At 53.4% G+C, this 16,790-nt stretch overlaps 1 protein-coding gene across 1 annotated transcript in view; it reads right to left on the reverse strand.

Annotated features, from left to right (window-relative positions):
• The window catches only part of TAGLN2 (transgelin 2), a 29,617-nt gene extending 13,138 nt beyond the window's left edge, over positions 1 to 16,479 (reverse strand). The window contains exon 1 of the mRNA XM_077323376.1: positions 16,239 to 16,479. The gene's annotated coding sequence lies outside the window, so the exon portion shown is untranslated. The remainder of the gene's footprint in view (positions 1 to 16,238) is intronic.
• Positions 16,480 to 16,790: the final 311 nt, after the last annotated feature.

The following is a 16,790-nucleotide window of genomic DNA, read 5'->3' on the forward strand; positions in this document are numbered from 1 at the left end:
CTGCTGCACCCCTGAGCGAGTCGCTGCCTCCAGGCAGAACCCTTAAGTGCACCCAGAACAGCAACTAATGCAGAAACAGGCAGGGAACAAGGCCGGGCCCTTCCTTCCGCCAAAAGTCTAAAAATAACCAAGGCTTTGGAGACATCTGGAAGGCTGTCCCCCAATTCCGTTCCAGAGGTGCGCTTAAGCTGTTTAGAAACCACCCAGCCCTTACCGGCACATCTTAAAGCAGCGCCAGAAGTTGACAAAAGAAGACTGGGAATACGACCGCCCCCGCCCCCCGAAAAAGAGGGCCGTCCAGGCCCCCTTCTGTGGCTTCAGCCTCAGACAACCGTGAGCTCCTTTCAGCAAGTTTCATGACGTGCCGCTCAGCAGATCCGCCGCCTCGCCCCCTTTTCTGGCCTTCCAACGGTTCTCAAAGAGGCGACAGAACGACCCCCAGGAGGCCTCGGTGGGAACCTCTCCAGACAACACTACAGCTTTGTCTTCCTCCAGCTTCCCCCCTCCCCGCCACGGTGGGGAGGGGGGAGAAGGAAAAACAATAAGCCGCTATATAAAAGGCTGGAATGAGGAAGGTCCCCTCCCCAGGGACCATGGGCCGGCTGCGGAACTTTCTTCCCATGCCAAGAACGAATTACACTGATGCACAGTTTGGAGCGGCCAACTTTTCAGTCCCGCAGACATCGGGAACCTGAGCATGTGCAGAGCACCTTTCCCACCTTCCGATGGTGGCTCAGATTTAGAAAAGGCCAGCAAGTGAAGAGTCCCGGGGTTAAACCGGCAAGCAGTGCCGCTAAACGCGGCTCCAAGTTGCTAGTCCTCAAGACTGTTATAATGTTAATATTATATGTTTTATAATGTTATATGTTTACAATTATCAGTTATTATTGCACGGTTATTCAAATGTTTTATAAGACTGTTCCATGTATTGTTCTTATGTAAACCGCCCTGAGCCCCCGGGGAGGGCAGTATATAAATATAATAAATAAATAAATAAATAAATAAATAAATAAATAAATAAATAAATAAATAAATAAATAAATAAATAAAGACATTCGAAGCCAAATTGGTCTATGCTCAGGCAAAGAGAAATAGACCTTAAAAGTGGCATTTCCAACCTTCAGGTGGCAACCTGGTAATGTCCCGTTATTATAATCTTTATCCAGCCAACCAAGACTAGTTCCTGAGGGGAAATGGCTGCTTTTTTGGGGGGGGGGGGAACACTACAGCAATGTACTGCTGAAGTCTCTCCCCTCCACTATTCCTAAATGTCATAGATCCTGAGGAAGGGCAGGATTTGAATCTCAATGGGGTTATAATGCAATAGACCCCAGCATCCAAAGGAGCTATTTTCTCCAGGGGAGCTGACCATTGTTGTCTAGAGATAAGCTGGAATTCTAGGCCACACCTGGAGGTTGGCAACCCTACCTGAGAAGCAAAAGCAGCCTGACTTCCCCTGCAAATTTGGGGCATGCTGTCTACTTATTCTTGGCTTGCCCGCCCTCCCTGCCACCCTCTGTCCACTGTTAATTTGAACCAGGAAGCTCCCTCCAGTTTGAGGAACTGGAACTGGCCAATCGGTGCTGTCCACAGCTAGGGGTGCTCTCAGTTAAGAGCAGTCCCACCCCAAAGGACGCTTGGACAAGGACAGGCTGATATTTCCACAACGTACTGCTGATATTATTCCAGCCTTGCAGGTTGCAAACAACGCAGGGGTAGTCAAACTGCGGCCCTCCAGATGTCCATGGACTACATTCCCCATGAGCCCCTGACAGCATTTGCTGGCAGGGGGCTCCTGGGAATTGTAGCCTATGGACATCTGGAGGGCCACAGTTTGACTACCCCTGAATTCATGCTAAAAGACGGCCAACTGGATAGCGAGGGGAAAAAAATTCCCTGCCTGGTCGCCTGGAGCTAATCCGTGCATGCCACAGGCGATTAGGGAACGCAAATATTTACGCGCTGACATCCAAACCAGAAGCGCTCAGGTTGCCTGCCGTTTCGCGCACCAGTGAAAGGCCGAAGTTAACACGCCTTGGTGGGAAAAACCACAAAGAAGATGAAACTCTGGCCAGAACACCCTGGTGCGATCAATTTTCAGAACCAGGAGCTCTGCAGAGAGAAAATCATTGCAAGAAGGTACCAGGCCAGGCCAAGAACCCGGAAGCAGAAGCGGCTGAGCACGGGGACAATTCCTAGAACCGGCTTTGGAGGAAGAGACAACCACAAGAGACTCCCTTGGCGGAAGGAGGCAGATCCTCTCCCTTACACAACGCACATCTCAAAAGTCATCCCCAGCCAAGTTGGAGGAGTTTTTCAATGCGCACGGATTTAAGACCCTCTGCCCACAAGGCCTTTGGAAGGGGGCCATCCAAGATGAACTTTTGAGGCAGGAAATCCACACAGCAGTGGGAGTTGCAGAGGAAAAGGCCTGCATTCACAACAGGATGCCCGCATTAGATGCTCTGATAGGCAGCAGGCAGGATGAGTGCGCTAGATGTTCTGAGGCACCCTGCAAGCTTTGAGCTCTTTGCCAATGGGGGAAAGGCCGTAGGGATGGTTTGACATGGAGACTTCTGAAGCAAAGTCACACGTTCTCCAGCCAGAGGGTTCTCTCAAAGTCTGCTCCTAAAATACGGCCATGCTTATTTTAGTCTGTCTCTTCCAGATGCGCAAGCAAAGAAGACCCTCCAGGGTCATTTGACACTGATTTGTTTCCTCCTTGGGACATTTTTTTGGGTTGTAGTGCTGTCGCCACTTGGTTGGGTTGGTTGGGGGGTGTTGAGTTTTAGATGGGTTTTATTGTATTAGGGGTTTTAAAGTGGTTTTACCGATTGTGACCCGCCATGAGCCTTACGGGAGTGGCGGGATAGAAATCCAATTAATAAATAATAAAAATAAGCTTCCATTAACGGAAAGAGTTCCCACATTCGGAGTATTGAGGTTGAACAAACAAACCTAGCTGCGGATTGGCTGAGAAGTTTGGCCACAATTATGGAATCGCAAGTTGTGGGTGGATGCATTTTTAAGGGGCTGGCAGGGGCTCATGGGAATTGCAGTCCTGGGGCCTCTGGAAAGTTTGGCCACCCCTGTTCTAGGGGACAAAATCAGCTGCCCTCCATGACGCTTCGGTCTGCTGCCGGCACCGTCTCCTGCTTGTCCATGTTTTCCGCAGTCCAGGGGGGGCCCAAGTAGCCGATGTGAAGGAGCCAAGATGTAGCCGTCCGTTTGGATGCTTTCTTCTCCCCCTTCCCGTCCAGGGCGGAGAGAGATGCATCCAGAGGCCCTTCGGGGAACATCTGGGCAAAGCACCAACGTGCAGCTGCTGTGATTTTTATGGGTGGCAATCAAGGCTGCCCATTAAAATCTCCGCCCGGCCTCTGATCTTCGCCTGCCTGCCGAGCTCGTTAATAGGTTTACAAGGAGGGGACGGGAGAGGGAAGGAACGGACCCCTTTTAATTTAAGGCTCCGACTGCAAAGCGGAGCCAGGCCGGGGCCTGCCGCAGCCAGTTCCAGCAGCGTTTTTTTGAATCTCGTGCAGAGAGGCTAAGAGGAGCAGCGGCAACAAAGATCAGGCTGGCCGGGGTGGCCTAGGGCACAGGGACAGGTTCTATGGGGGTCTAAAGCACATTCCCCATACCCGCAAAAGTCTATTTTGGTCACAGTGTCACAGCTGGCTTACAAGGACCTTTGCTGTTGGGGTTTTCAAGACGAATGACAGACAAAGAAGAAGAGTTGGGTTTTATACCCTGCTTTTCACTGCCCAAAGGATTCTCCAAGTGGCTTACAATCCCCTTCCTTCCCCCACAACACCCACCCTGAGAGGGAGGTGGGGCTGAGAGAGCTCTGACAGGACCGTTCGGTGAGAACAGCTCGATCAGGACTGGCCCAAGGTCACCCAGCTGGCTGCATGGAGAGGAATGAGGAATCAAACCGCTCCTAACCGCGACACCACCATAGCCTGCCTCTAGGTAGCACCCCCCCCCCCCCGATATGCCTTGAAGACCTCTCTTTCAAATGCTGACCAGGGCTGTCCCTGCTTAGCTTCTGGGATTGGATGAGATTGGGCTGTCTTTAGGATGCTTAGGGCTGATCCTGCGTAGAGCAGGGGGTTGGACTAGATGGCCTGTATGGCCCCTTCCAACTCTATGATTCTTGGGCCCCAAAGGCCTACCCCGCTAGAAGGGCATCTGCTCTTGAGAAAAGGATACGTCTGTTCTAAATGCTTCCGGAAAGGGTGGAGGGCTCTTCAAGATGGTCTGCTCCTCCGGGGAGGCGAGGGGCATCAATGAATCGGCCGTGCTGCGTCGTCATCCTTATTTTTACATTTATACCCCACTTTTCCCCAGAGTCTCAGGAGAACATTTTTAAAGCATACAACATTTGCTAAGTGGGCTTTCCAACTCTAACATTCATCATTAGAATTCAAATCAACCCCATTTATGTATTCAAACTTTGGGCCTCTGCTTAAAACCCCTCAAAGACGGAGAGCCCGCCAGCTCCTGAGGAAGCCTGTTCCGCTGGGGAACCGCTCTAAGACCAGGAAGTTCTTCCTAAAAGGAGTAAAATCCTCCATGAGGACCAGGATCCAAGCAAAGCTGTCTCCTTCAGTGGCCTAGGCCAGCTGTGGGTCTTAGCAAGGTCCTGATTAAGGGGGCAGAGTCAAGGAAGGTGAGAAAAACCAGCATTTCCTCCTAGGTTAACCTCAAGGAGCCAGAAAAACCCAGGCTGGCAGCAGCTATTAAACATACTTGCCCACTCTTGATTTGCTAGCCCAAGTTAGGCCTGAGGATCCAGAGCCTCCAACAACTCCCGCGCTCCCAGGTAAGGTTTGCACACCTGGCAACGTTAGATTTGGAGGCGTTCTGCAGGCGGAGGAGGGTGGGGAGGGAAAGCCAGCCCTGGGCCTGCAAGCCAAACGTTCCTTCCCCCTCAATGGTGCTCCCTGGTCCTGGCCAGGTTCCAAGGGCAGGGCTAGCCCTGTTAATGATCAGCCGGCCATAGATAACTGCAGGGTTAATGGGTATCTGACTTGACAGCTCCCAAAAACCCAACAGTGATTGTTGTGTTGGTTACTCTTGACAACAGAGCCTAAGGACGTCCTGGCCAGACCAGGCACGGCCCGCAAACTGGATTTGAATTTATGGAACAATGGGTAAGTCCCTATTGGCCTCAATTGCTCCACCTGAGAAATGGAATGCTAGCATCCTGATAGATCAGGGATTTCCAACCGGGGTTCTGGGGAACCATGGGGTTCTGGGAGAACTCCCCAGGGGTTATACCAGCCTTTCTCAGACGTTTGGACAGCCGCTGATGTCTCTAGAGCAGGGGTAGTCAAACTGTGGCCCTCCAGACGTCCATGGACTACAATTCCCATGAGGCCCTGCTTGGGAATTGTACTCCACGGGCATCTGGAGACCCACTGTTCGAATGCTGGCAGGGGCTCATGGGAGTTGTAGTCTGCAGACATCTGGAGGGCCACAGTTTGACTACCCCTGCTCTAAAGGTCACTGGAGCCCACTTCCCCTGTCGCTCAACAGCAGCCTTTCCCAACCTTTTGAACGTGGAGTAACCCCTGAAATATTCTCTAGAGTTCGAGAAAACCCAGAAGTGATACCAGCCAGCCACGCCTCTGCCACGACCCCCCAGAAGTCACACACAGTGTGTATGGCCTCCCTCGTAAAATAAAATGCTTGTAGAATAAGTAGTTAATTTTGTTTTTGCATGTGCAGTACCTTGCCTGAACAAAACGAGGAAGCCTTCATCTCAGCAGTCCTAAAGCCCACGATGCAAAGCAGCAATTCTGCTCGAGGGAATGATGTGTGCGATTTAGAGATCACTTGTAATTTTGGGAGCGCTCCAGACAACACCAGGAGGTTGGCAATCCTAGCAAGACATGAGAATCTAGCTTCCCAGGGTTAGAAATGGCTGCCAGGGCAAGGGGGAACCCGGGAAGAAAGGAGTGCAGGCTGGCCACAGTCCTTTAAAGACATTAAACCCCTCCCCAACTGGAATAAACCTTCTGGTGCTTTGGAATAACCCTGGAGTTAAGAGTAACCCTGGTTGAGACTGACTATTCTACAAGCCTCTTTCTTCTCTGAAGGGGCCTGTCACCTCTTCCAAGGTTCCTCAGCGCCTAGAAATATTTCAGGGGCTCCTCTACAGGGGTAGTCAAACTGCGGCCCTCCAGATGTCCATGGACTACAATTCCCATGAGCCCCTGACAGTGAACGCTGGAGGGCCGCAGTTTGACTACCCCTGGTGTAACAGATGCTTCCAAGACCTCTATGCAAAATAGAGAGTGTCTACTATTGTGTGTGTTCCCTCAAGATGCTTCCAGCTTCCAGCAGCTGTTATGTATGTGAACTCTAGTGCTAAGGCCAACCACTATGCCAGGGGTGGCCCAACTGTGCCCCTCCAGAGGTCCTGGCAGGGACTCATGGGAATTGTAGTCCGCGGGCATCCGGAAAGCCAGTTTGACCACCCCGGCACTATGCTAATGAAGGATCATTAACTGAGCCAATCAGAGACAACTTCTAAATAACCTTGGGGACCAATGAACAGCTCCCGTTAAGGACAGTCAGGTTCATGGATGGGCTTGTACAAGGGTATCGAAGCCTAACGGTATTCTGCCATTGAGCGTTTAGTTGGGGTTGGCGTTGAAGAACTGCTGGATTTTAAAGAACTGCATCCGTGTTCTGCCACACCCGCAGACTTACTGGCGACCCTTTGAAGGATTCGAGCTTTACAGAGAGACGGATGGCCTTAGTTTTTTTTTTTTAAGTTACTTCTATAATTTAACTAGTTAAATTAATTAACATTTCAGTGTTCTGTTTTATAGTATGCATTAGATTGAATGTTTTTAACCTGCTATCACCCGCCCTGAGCCTATTAAGGAAGGGCAGGCTATAAAAATAAAACGATTAATTATAATATTTATTATACGAATTAATGGCATCCAAAACGTCCCCGTCCATAACAGCCTTGCGATCTGAGAGCTGCAATCTGAGAGGTTGCCGGAGTCGATCACTGGCAGTCTTCAAGCAAAGGTTGGATACACACTTTTCTTGGATGCTTTAGGATGCTTAGGGCTGATCCTGCATTGAGCAGGGGGTTGGACTAGATGCCCTCTATGGCCCCCTTCCAACTCTATGATTCTATGATCCATCTCCTTCCAGGTTGCCCTGTTCTCCCACTGCCTCCAACTTTTCCTAGCATTATTGTCTTTGCCGATGACGCCGGCCTTCTCAGAAAGCCACCCAAGCACAATCACCTCAGTGTAGTCACTGTAATCATTTTATAGGGAGAGACCAGGCTCGATTTGATCTCGGACCCGCCTATTTGCCTTCCTGGCAGCCCCTGGCATCCGCCGAACTCTCCTCCACCCCCGTGCTCAAATAAATCCACTTCCTTCCCTTCGGCTTGTCTACCTTGCGGAGACTTAAGACCATGCCTGTGTTCAGTAGCCCTCCTGGGCAGCCTGGTGGTTTTGCCCCAGAAGAGCACGAATCAAGGCCAGCGGTGTTTTAAAGGCCAACAAAATTTCAAGGGCGTGTTGAGAGTCATGGGCCCGCCTGGTATCTGGCCAAGGCAGCTTCAACTCTCACTAGGGTGTATGTACACTGGGCATCTTGGTCTTTTCACAGAACCACAGAATCATAGAGTTGGAAGGGGCCATACAGGCCATCTAGTCCAACCCCCTGCTCATCGCAGGATCAGCCCAAAGCATCCTAAAGCATCCAAGAAAAGTGTGTCTCCAACCTTTGCTTGAAGACTGCCAGTGAGGGGGAGCTCACCACCTCCTTAGGCAGCCTATTCCACTGCTGAACTACTCGGACTCTGAAAAACTTTTTCCTGAGATCTAGCCTATATCGTTGTAGTTGTAGTTTAAACCCATTACTGCGCGTCCTTTCCTCTGTAGCCAGAGTGCTGCTGGGCTCAGATCCTACGCTCTTAACATTACAGGTTTGCAGGAACGGTTTCTGCCTTCCCTGCAGGGACTGCTGGCACCTGCTTAAGGGTGTGAATGGCACAGCCCAGGGTTGACTAAGCGCCTGACGTAAAGGCATACTTGGGTGCAACCAGGATTGCTTCCAGCACCTCTAAGGACATTGCCGAAGCCGCCTCCCGTCCCTGGCACAAATCGGCATGCCAAACAGGCAAGCTTGGATGGCCCACTGGCCTGATCCAACAGGTCTCCTCTTATTTCATATGCTTTTTTAATTCAAATAATTACAGAATTAGCTAGACAGGCCATGTAGCCCAACCCCGTGCTCAGGGAAGGGTCAGCCTAAAGCATCCAGGGTAAGTGTTTGTCCAGCTGCAGCTTGAAGACCGCCAGTGAGGGGGAGCTCATCAAAATATACACAAAATTACTTTTGGATGCAGTCAGCTTTTGTTTAAAGGCCCTAAAGATTCCCCAAGGACCTGTAGAGAGACTTCAGTAGCTGCTGCTCCACTGTGCCTGCCAATCTCGGGAAATCAGGAGGGAAAAATTCTGCCGAGTTGTCCCCCCCCCTCCAAAGTACCAGTTTTCTCCAAGGGGACAGATCTCTTTATTGGGAAGAGCGGTGGACAATCTGGGTGAACTTCAGGCTCCACCTGGACGTTGGCACCGGGAACTTGGAGGTTGACACCTCTATCCATCACCAGAACTGGGCCACCTTGCCCACAGCTCAGCAAAAAGGTGGCCTTAACAGTGGGGGCCCCCAGCTCTGAGACACCCTCAGCAGAGAGAGACTGGCACCGAAAGACACATGAAGACCTTGCTAGCTCAGTCCACCTCTATGGCTTAGGAGGACTGGCAAAGAGGGGGGGGCAAAGACCCACACAATATCATGAGATCACAGAATGTTACGAAGCCACAAAGAAGTCCGAGGAGTTCCGGGGGGGGGGGGGGGGGCTGCTAGCCTAAAGCAAGGGAGAAGAACGGGAAGGCGACTGTAAGCCGCTTTGAGCCTCCATCGGGTAGGGAAAAGCGGCATATAAGAACTAACTCTTCTTCTTCTTCCTTCCGGGGAATTGGTTTTGATCCTCTGGAGACCGACTGATACAGCAGGAGACCTCCAGGAGCCACCTGGAGGTTGGCATCAGCCTCTAAAAACACCCAATGGCTCCAAACCAACCAGAGATGTGTCTAGAGAGCCCAGTGTCTGATGTCAAAACCCCCCCTCCCCATTTAGCAGCTGAGCCGTTCTGCTGCCTTTTAAAACGGCTCATGGATTTTTAAAGTTAAAAACCATTCCAAAATCCATTTGCCACGCTGCTTTCATATACAGCAAGTGTAGAGGGTTTTTTGTTTAAGCTACAACAGTAGCCTATAAACAATTTAAAACAGACCCCCCCCCCCTTCCTTCTTCCTGAAAAACCACAGGTCTCTGGAAGTTTATTTTTTCCAATTTCTATGCCGCCCTGGACAACAAGGCTATTTCACATCCCTGTCCATACCACCCTGAGTGTTTACTCTGCCATGCTTGAATGCGTTCAGGACTGCACTGCTCCCCCCTCCCGCACTTACCCCACCCCCCCTGCAAGGTAGGCCAGGCAGGACTGGTCAGAAGAGACCTTTAAAGGAAGAGACTCACGGCGCTAAGCAGGTTCCCTTCCCAAGATGATACAAGATGGGGCAAGTCGGGGAAAAAACATTTCCTTTTTTTATTTTTTGGGAACAGCTCCAGGATTACAGGCAGCTCTTGCATCGCCCTCCCTGGGGGGAGGTGGCACAGCGCCCACCCTATGACCCAAAGTCCAGAGCATGCCAGGGTTTTATGAGGTGGGTTTTACAGGCTCCACAGATCTCAGGGGCCAGGCGGGAAGGGGGCGGCCTGCGTGTCCCGGCAGTCAGAGGCAGGAGCGTACCCTGGCCCCGCTCCCAAAGAGCTGCTAGATTTTTCCCTTTTTAGTGCAACCGAGGTCGGAGAACAAGCGTTTTCGGAGGATGAAGTAGTCATTCTTCCCTTCACGCAGTCAGCTAACCGCAGGGACGGTTTGCCAAAAGACCGAGGGGAGGGGGGGGGGAGACAAGGAAGATGAGGTGTGGCCGCCCGCCAGAGCCAGAAGCCAAGGGGGAGAAAGAAGCTATTCCTTGATTTATAGGCGCCATTGTTTCCAGCAACCCGACCTGTTCTTCCGTGATAATCACTAGAGAACGGCTTGGTCTCACTGGGCTGAGAGTCGGTCACATGCGGAACTTTGTTCTCCACGGCAGCACACGGGCTCCGGGGAGGGTCACCGGCCGGACACGACAGCTTCCCGTCTTTGTGCCTGCGCCGAACGTTCTGCAGCGTGCTGCTCCTGAACGTGGAGGTTCCACCGAGCTAACTGTGGCTAGGAAAAGGGGGCCGAGTCGGGCAAGGAAGCTTCCGGAGATCCTTGGGTCGCCGCTCAAGGGGCCGGGGGGATTGCTTTCAACCTTTTGCCCCAGAGCCGTTCCGGCTTGCAAAGATGCGGCGTCACTGCGCACAGCTGCACGCTGACTCCATGTGGCAAAAGGGACACGCCGGATGTCCCAGGGGCCTCGTCTCAAGACAGTGGTTACTCAGCAGGGCGACTGAGCGAAAAGCACCGAATTGGCATTTGCCAGGAAGATGGGAACCAGCCCCTACAGGGCTATAAGCTCGGGAAATGAACTCTGGACATGCTCAGAGCACTCCGCCCCAAGCGTTCTCCTGCCTCCCGTCTTACGCGGAGTTGCTGCGTCTTCCGGCCAAGGCTGAGCGTGCCGTTGGCATGTAAACACACAGCCACCCAAACCCTGCCTTGTGATGCAGATAAGGAAACGTTGGCTTCACGCCAGCGTCGGGCTGCCAGAGCTCTGGCCAACACCCCCTACCCCCAATTAAGAATTTTGCTTTAGCCAAAAAGGAAACCGTAAGCATAGACTTGGCGGGGACAGAGAGCTTGGCATACAAGTGTCCCTCACACACCATGTGCAGAGAGGTCCGAACGTGCGGGGTTCAATTAAGGTGAGTAGAATCTGAGAAGCAAAGAGGTGGAAGGGACCTCCAGGGTCATCTAGTCCAACCCCCTGCACAATGCAGGACACTCACAACTACCTGCCCATGCACAATGACCCCAATTTCATGGCCAGATGACCTTAAAGACTACCAAAATTGGAGGCAGGGGAGGAATTTGCGTCACTGCTTGCCCCACGAAAGCTCCTCCCCTGTCACATATTATTATTATTATTAATTAAATTTTGTTAGCCTTTAAGGTGTTACTGGACTCTTGCTCTTTTCTACTGGGGGTGCAGCTCTTGAACTCGAGACCAATAATGCATTTCAGATTTTGGCCAGGATCGAAACCTGTTCCGTCGTGACACCTGCTTGACAGTCTTGGGCCAGTCCCTCCCAGCCTAGCCTACCTCGGAGGGTTGTTGGAAGGATGGGGCAGGGGAGGAACTACACCTGAGGTTTTCCTCATGTCTCTGGCAGAGAGAGGGAAGGGGAATACGAAAGAGACAGGGCTGTTCCGATTGCTTTATAAAGACCCTCTGGAGGTTAGGTCCGGCCATGAGAGACCCTGGTCCAAATCCCTACTCTGCTGTGGAAATTCACTGGGGCACCTCAGCTATGCTCACTATGCTCTCCACCTGCCTTACCTCACAGGGTTGTTGTGAGGATACATCAGAGGAGAGGACGTAAGCTGCTTTGGGACTTCCAGTGGGAGAAAGGTGGGGCCTATGATAGACATGAAATTGAATATTACGATTTAAGCATTTGGGAGATTGGGACAGAAGAGCCCAATACGCCATCTAGTTCAGCGTCCTGTCTCATACAGTGGCCTCAAACAGTTCTGGAGGGCCAGCCACAGGGCACAGAGGCCGAGACCTTCCCCTGATGTTGCCTCCTGGCTCTGGGATCCAGAGGATTAGTGCCTCTGACTGGGGAGGCTCCCCTCAGCCACCAGGGCTAGGAGCCGCTAACACATCTCTCCTCCATGAATCTGCCTCACCCCCTTTGAAACCTGTTCCTTCCAATGGCCATCTCTATAGCCTCATTCCAATTCCTTTGTCCCAAGGGGGTTGGACTAGATGACCCTGGAGGTCCCTTCCAACTCTAGGATTCTAAGTAGTACTTGCAGGAAGAGGGACCACTGTGCCTGAAAAAGACCTTGCACCCAGAAAACTACTGCCAGGGAAAGGTCCCACCTGCCCCCTTCCAAGAGGGCTTTCTATGTGCCCCGGTCTCGCCAGTCAAACCCAGGACTACCTTCAGACAGGCAGTCTGTTCTGCAGGAAGCCTTTCTACCTTCAGGCTGCAAACCTCCCCCCCTCCCTTGAGGGAGTAATAGGTTTACTTTGGAGCAGGGGAAGCGAGTGGCTAAGCAGGCAGCCCAGGAACTGTTTGCGGAGAGGGCGGAGGCAAAGATTCCCACCCCAAAATGGCTTTGCACCTACTTGCCACGCATTAATCCGGATTACGGCCCGGGGCCCACCCATAAGCTTGTGCAGAATGTGTGGGGAGAAGAAGCCTCCGGTCCGCAACGCAGGGCCATCTGAGCATCCGAGTGCGAATTCTGCTGCCACCTGCTCCACGCTAGCTAGGGAAGTTAGCTCAGGAGAGACAAGATACTAAAGCCAGGCCTGTGAACCAGATGGCCAGCAGCCCCCGGAAGGCTGCCGGTTCATCCAGAGAAGCATTGTGAAGTCTGAACCCACTTCAGGGGGCAGGGGTCTGGTGACCCATCCCTTCAGACGAGGGTTACCAATCTCCATGGCAGGGATAGTCAAACTGCGGCCCTCCAGATGTCCATGGACTACAATTCCCAGGAGCCCCTGCCAGCGAACGCTGGCAGGGGCTCCTGGGAATTGTAGTCCATGGACATCTGGAGGGCCGCAGTTTGACTACCCCTGCTCCATGGGATGCCTGCAGCTCCACAAGAATGGCCGTTACCTTCCAGAACACAGTGCCCAGTTCACCTGGAAAGATCGGTAGCTTCGAAAACAGCCTTTTCCAACCAGGGTTTCGTGAAACCATGGCGTTTCTTGGCAACCCTGGGAGGGTTTGCCAAATGGGTGGGAGATCAAAATTAGAAGTTTGCTACACAGTCATCCGGTGATATGACCAGATGTGGTCACGTCGATCTGTTTTCCCTTCCCAAAATGGCCAGTGATGGGCCTGGAGGGGGTGGGAAGGGGAGGGGCCGCAGGTGGGCATATCCACAGCTCTGCTTCCTAATCATATTCTGCACAATCGCACCACTTCTGGGGCTTCTTGGAGCCTGAAGAATGTCTCAGGGGGTTCTCAACAGTCAAAATGGAAAGAAAGGCTGCTTTGGACTGGGACATCTAGGGCACCCCACTGCGCTTCCTCTTCAAACCCCGCCCTCCCTTGACAGCATCCCCAAATCTCCAGGAATGTCCTAAGGTGGAGTTGGCAGCACAGCTTCAGACCCCAAGAGAGAGAGAAGGGAAAGAAAGAGACAGCAAGGAATGGTCACTAAAGGCAGGGGGAGTCAACCTGTGGTCCTCCAGATGTCCGTGCCAGCAAACGCTGGCAGGGACTCATGGGAATTGGAGTCCATGAACATCTGGAGGACCACAGGTTGACTACCCCTGACTTAAGGGGCTTGTAACCGTCCAGTGACCATTCCTTGCTGTCTCTTTCTTTCCCTTGTAGCCCACTGGGGACCAGAAAGGGGGCCTGCACAATTAGACACGGAGAAGGTAATCAAAGCATAACCCAGAAGTGACACCTATTGCTGTTATTGTTAAGTTATCCTGTGCATGTCCTTGCATCAATCTTCTTAACACCCCTGTAAGGTAGGCCCCGTACTGCAACTGGGTGGGGCCAAGTCTTGAGAGAAAAGTGTCCGAGACCGTTTGGCACCATGCAGAGGGGAACTCCTGCCTACCAGCAGGGCGCTCCCGCTAATTAGGGCTTCCAAAGAAGCACATGGCAGACGGTTGCAACTGAAATCTGAACCCAACTTTGCATGACTCACCAGCAAATTCAGACCGAGACAAGGTATTATGCAAAGTCAAAAGCATTTAGCAATTGCCCTGTTAAGACGCCCTTCCCTCCCTGAGCAGAAGGCAGCCACAGCAGGCTGCCAGTCCCTTCGCCTCATTGATGTCAGATATACTGCCTCTAACCAAGGAAGCTTCACAGCTTCCCAGCGCCAATGTCCCTGCCCAGTTATCAGACTCAATAGAAGACATTTAGTTCAGCAGTGCCCAAGGAGGTGGTGAGCTCCCCCTCACTGGCAGCCTTTAAGCAGCAGCTAGACAGGTACTTGTCCTAGATGTTTTAGGCTGATCATCCACTGAGCAGGGGGTTGGACTAGATGACCTTTAGGGACCCTTCCAACTCTATGATTTATGATACTGCCCATTCTACTTGAAAGTCCTTGATGGCCTTGGGCCCTCATATCGGTATGACCGCCTCTCCCTCATGAACTGCCACGACAGCTCTGTTTATCTACGCATGGCTGGACCTCTACAGGGGCCAACCTGCACATGTGTCCATTGAGCAACGGCCTGCATGCGCACCTTCCCTGTGGTGGCCCCCTGCTTTGCGCAAGGGCCTTCCCAGGGAAGTTTACTCCCCCCCCCCCAGGCTTTTCACCAACTATGCAAAAGGGACTGATACAGGAAGGTTTTTCTACACAGGCAATGGAATTGCGCTGCACTTAAACGAGTCACAAATTATCAGGAAGCGTGGACTACACTACAGGGTTCCGCTTAGGGAAACAAAGATCTTGCTGTAGAATTCTTGCACCATTTCACGCACTACGTAGCGACGGATGTTCTGCTTCTGTTCTGAGATCGCTGGCTGGTTCTAAAACTAACTCTACTGAACTGTTTATCCATGGAGTGTATCTGCTCAGCCCGTGACCCCGCCTCGAGGCCCACTGAGAAAAGCAAGTTTCAAGGCAACAAACAAAATAATTAAAATTGGGGCGAAAGGTCCAGGTGGCCGAACAGTGGCTCTCCGGATGCCCGTGGACTACAATTCCAAAGCAAGGCCTCATGGGAATTGTAGTCCATGGGCATCTAGAGAGCCACGTTTGCACACACACCCCTGTATCTATATGAAACACGCTGAACGTTCACCACGCCCTTGGGAGGTAGGCCAGCGTTGATCCCCACAATTTACAGCAGGGGTCGTCAAACTGCGGCCCGCCAGATGTCCATGGACTACAATTCCCAGGATCCCCTGCCAGCGAATGCTGGCAGGGGCTCATGGGAATTGTAGTCCATGGACATCTGGAGGGCCACAGTTTGACCACTCCTGTTTTACAGCTTCCTCAGCTGGCGAGGGACTTTCCTGGTGGGGTCAGAAGTGCGACCCACTTGAACTTCTGTCCCGACTCTTCACCGCATCTTGCGGCGGGGAGTTCCCCAAGTCCATCCGGCCGCAACCAGGCGCAGGCACGTCCGCAGCACAGCCGCGGTTGCCCTGCAGGTCCCAGTCCCAGCCCAGTGCAGATCTCCCCTGCTAGCTAGCAGGAAGCGGCGCCGAAGAGCCCTGTTCCCACCACAGGTTTCGTCAGCGCCGCATTCCGACCCCCGCAGAGATCAGCTGAGGACACGCCTCGCAGACCCACGTCCCGCAGGGGGGCTGAGCGGAAGCGGATCGCGCCCTCCCCCTCTTACTCCAAGGAGCAGACCATTACTCATGCGGGCAGCCCAAGGAAGCCGCTCCGCGCCCGCCCGCTTCCGTCCTCCCCGGCGGAGCGAATGCAGACCCCCGCCTGGCTCCGGGTCCCAGCCCGGGCAGGCACCGGCCACGCCTTGCAGCGCGGGGAACTCACCTAAGCGCACGCAGGGCGGAAAAAGCCCCACGGCCGCCACCGGGGCCAGAGAGAGCCTCCACGCTCAGAGAGAGTGTATCTTAGAATTCGATTTGCTCGGAGGAGTAACTGCGCGGGGGGAAGGGGGAGAATCTGGGCGGCTCGGGGTCGTCGGGGCAGCCATGGGGGGAAGCCGGATGCCGCCGGCGACGAAGGGGGCTCGGGTGGGACGCGCGGCGGCTCCTCGGCGGAAGACCCCCACCCACCCACCCACCCACCCTCCTTCCCTCTCTCCGCCGACCACCCAGGTCTACCCGCTAACGAGGCGCTAGAGACGGGCAAAGAGCCCAGGAGGGGAGCGGCCCCCCAAATGCACCCAAGCGCCCCCCAAATTGCACCAGAGCACGTGGAGAGGACCTTCCCCGCGCCTCCCCTCCCAAAAGTTGGCCCAAGTCCCCGGGCCACGTGCAAAGTGCGGCGGCGGCGGCGGCCCCGTGCCTACCTTCGGTGCGAGGCCGGGCGCTCCAGCTGCGTCGTCTGGCGTGGCGCTCCCTTCCCGCCCGGGCCGGCCCTTTTGAAGGCTGATGTCAGCGGCGGCGGCGGGCGGGGCGGCAGAGGGGAAAGCCCGGGGAGAGGCCTTAAAGGCGCAGGGGGAAGCAGCCTGCGGGATCGGGGCCCGCCGACTGGGAAGGCAGCCCCACTCCGGCAGGGACTCTGCACGTGTTGCATGATGCGCTGTCCATGAAGAAGGAGAGCCGGTTTTTCTACCCCGCCTCTCACTGCCCGAAGGAGTCTCAAAGCGGCTTACAATTGCCTTCCCTTCCTCTCCCCGCCACAGGTGCCCTGGGAGGGCGGTGGGGCTGAGAGAGCTCTGACAGAACTGTGCTAACATGACTGTGACTGGCCAAGAGTCACCCAGCTGGCTGCAGGTGGAGGAACAGTGGGGAATCAAACTTGGCTTGACAGATTAGAAGCTGCTGTTCTTAACTAGGACACCACGCTGACTTTTTAGAAGTGGATTTTCCTCTTTCACATCTGAAGCACATGAAAAGCA

Source organism: Paroedura picta, chromosome 1 (genome assembly GCF_049243985.1).
Source record: "Paroedura picta isolate Pp20150507F chromosome 1, Ppicta_v3.0, whole genome shotgun sequence".
NCBI lineage: Eukaryota > Metazoa > Chordata > Lepidosauria > Squamata > Gekkonidae > Paroedura > Paroedura picta.